Here is a 3,543-nt window from a genome sequence, read left to right on the forward strand (position 1 = left end):
TATTAGGAAGCTAATGTATTACAGTAAATGTATGGTCCCTAGCCTGGCACATTAGACAAACATGGAACCAAGTCAACTAAAACGAAAATAAAAAAAATCTAAGGTGCATATATTCAGATTCCACTCGGAATTACTTTATTTTACAACTATTTTACACAAAAATATGCAAGGACCTACCTTTATTGAGATACAAGTTGGTGATCTACTGGTTGTTTCTGGAGGGAAATTTGAAAATGGCAATGGGAGAATCAGAAGACTCACATTGATGACATCACAAGGCTGTGATTGGTTAAAGAGTTGTTGGTCCAGGACTGTCTTTAGAATGTTGGTCCAGGAACAACTCTTACTTGAACAAATCACGGTCACCTGTTCCATCTCCCATCTGTATTGCTGGCTTGAGAGAATCCTACAAAGAGCTTTTTACAGTTTTTCCTTACAAAGACTCCTGGGTTTGCATGTCCAGTTCTGCTCCACTCTGTACTGTGTGTGTGTGTGTGTGTTAGCGTGTGTTAGCGTGTGAGACGGAATACTTTTTAGAATGTGTGTGTGCAATGAAGCGTACGTGTGATGGCCAAGTGATTCTCCATGATGTAATTTCTATTGATGGTCTCAATGAGGCTGTCATTCCTTTTCCTGTTTCTTCCTTGCTTCTCCCTCCTTTCCTTACTCTTTTCATTTGTGTGATATATTAGAGTGTTATAGTTATGATATATCGTATAAGTATCATTATTTCTATTGTTATGGTTATGAACAATATGGTCAGTACATGGCCATTTTCTGTTAAGTATGGCTTTGAGTAATAGTGCTATTATCAAGTTAATTTTTTATGTCAGATTTAAAGGGGAAAAAAACTAAAACTGATTTATTCCTCCTTATTGTGCACATTTCTTCAGCAGTGTTGATTTTGAATAAAGACTGGTCTTGCAACAATAGTACTTCAGAAGTATTGTCTTCTTTTATTTTACATTTTATTTTGCCTAGATGCATTGATGTTTCCAATGTCTTTACAGTACAATTTGCAACAAAAGGCTACCTCCTGCTAATCTTTACCATTTTCGAGCTTTCATGAAAGCTAATTGGTTGTCTGATTTTCAATGTTGTAGCGTCGCCTACTTTCGACTACGACGTGTAATCTAGAGAATATTTGGAAACTAGGGAAATGTGTAAGGGACTGTTCGTTATTTATAAACGGGACCACCGGAGGATTTTGAGTGATTGAATCAAAATCTACGACCCTCCATCAGCATTCTCAAAAAAGACATGACCCTCGCCGGGCAATTGTTAAAACCTTCCGCCCACGTTTATCTATGATAACACATCGACTTAGACTACCGATCTGAAATCAACCTCTGCTTTCTGATCTTACACATCACACTTCATCAAGATGGTGGTCATAGTAGATTTACTCACTAACATTGTTGTGGAAACACAATAAGCATGGAAACTAAATGCACACTTCCTGCAACTGCATTAGCCTACGTGAAATAAGTTACTCCTCTAGTAAGTATTCACATGAAATAAAACATTGAGACCATTCAAGAAAGCACACTGGGTAATAACAAATTCAACACATGAACGTGTTGCTATGGACTCGTCTCTAGGCTTCCTCAGTCATTATAAAGCTGCCGAAGCTGAACATTATCCAAAACTCAACTTCTCAGACGAGCGTCAATTTGAGAGCTTACTACACTCCTTCCTTCTCAAATTACTTGAAAAGGCCGTTTGCACAATTTCACAAATAACCACAGGAAAAATACCTAACATAGCAACTTTTTCCGGGTTTATCATTTTAACTTTCCCCCGCTGTCTTGCCGTTTTAATATTTTCCCGTAGAATATCCCATATTACTGTAATACTCTCATCACATTAGTCCTGCATTCTGGCCTATCTCTGTGCTGTTCTGTTGTTACCCCTTGCCCTTCCAGTGAAACAGATGTATTCAAATAATCGTTTTGCGAACTCAGAGTGATGTTAACCTAGGCCTATTTAAGTTAACGACGTGGTTGTCGTGAGAGCACGATTCATTGGCGCTTGCAGCGTTCGGCCGTAGACTATGTATACGTGCGCACCTGCCAGGCTACTCAGCTACGAGTAGACAAAGAATTCCCCCTGTATATTCACTCCAAGTTGGCCTACCATAACTTACCAACTCTACACTGCAGACCATAAACTGGCTATTTATATGACCAATGTATTTGTTCAACTTTATGAAGCAGAATTACGCACTGCTACTTGGAATGTAGGGTAGGCTAGAGTGGGGGAAAACGCCCCCCCTCCTATATTTCACAAGCTAATCACTAGATGAAGTAAAATGTTGTTGTTTTTATTTCTATGCACTATGTTGACAATGGTGATGTACAAGTACCCACCATAAAATGGATGCATGCTCTGCTTAAAGAAAACAAAAGAAAAATGGATTTTTAGGCAAGTGTTCTAATTTTCAGCAGTCACTAAAACAAAGTTGGATATTGCCGATATATTGATCAAATATAGTAGCTTGTAATCAATTTATTGATTATACTTTATTGCTCCACAATAGATTTTGTTTAGGCTACTTTAGTTGTTTACTTTTGGTTTTGCTATTAATGTACGAGGGGCATTGCTTTGGGGCATTTTACCCCACCGCTGGGGCAAAACTCCCCTTTTACACAATTTTTGTTGTTGGTAAAATACTAATTAACTGTATCACATATTCCTTAAGGGGGGCGTTTTCCTCCACTCTACCCTTACACATTTTTGTTGGCAGGAGAGAGAATGACAGCGATTAACAAATTGCACTTGTTGCTGGTTACCAATAAAAAGGGCCTAGGCTACTATATATATTTTTTGCAAAAAAAAAAAAAAAAACAGAAAGGATGGAGACAGCAAAGCTAGAGATGGGCAGAAACAAGGTAAATTGGTAGAAATGCTTGTCAAAACGTTAGGAGTGGATGTGTGGATGAATGAAGCACAATGCTTTATGTTAAGCATGCACACTGTTTAAAGTTAGGCTACACGGTAAACTAGCCTACAAGTAAACCAAAGTTAAATTTAGCTTTTTTAGGGCTGGATAAAGTTGACCAAATGGATATAGGCTGTTAGAATAAAGTAGGCTACTTTGTTGCTCCAACCCTTCCGTTAATGGGGACGAATGTTGACATTTTCCGTATTTTGCGTGAGAAACCCGGGAAATCTCCCTTATTTTCATTGTTCAATCTTGACAGAGCTATGGAACGAAAGAGAACGTTATATGGCGACAGAAATCAACAATCAAACAAACCACTTTGATGTTTTGCTATTTTCATTAATACAAAAGATGGGTGACCCCCCCCAGACAAAAAAAAGTTAGGTGACCCTCCCCTCAACAAAGAATAGAAAGACATGACCCTCCCCTATTTTCCTCCGGTTGTCCCGTTTATAAATAACGAACAGTCCCTAACCAGGTCTGACTGCGGTGGTGTCGGGTTGAGAGTGATGAGGTAAGGCAAAGGTTTCCAAGAATCGCCAACGTGCGTTCCCAGAACGTTCAGCAAACTTCCCATGGGAACCGAAACCACAAATACT

Source organism: Alosa sapidissima, chromosome 19 (assembly GCF_018492685.1).
Source record: "Alosa sapidissima isolate fAloSap1 chromosome 19, fAloSap1.pri, whole genome shotgun sequence".
Lineage (NCBI taxonomy): Eukaryota > Metazoa > Chordata > Actinopteri > Clupeiformes > Clupeidae > Alosa > Alosa sapidissima.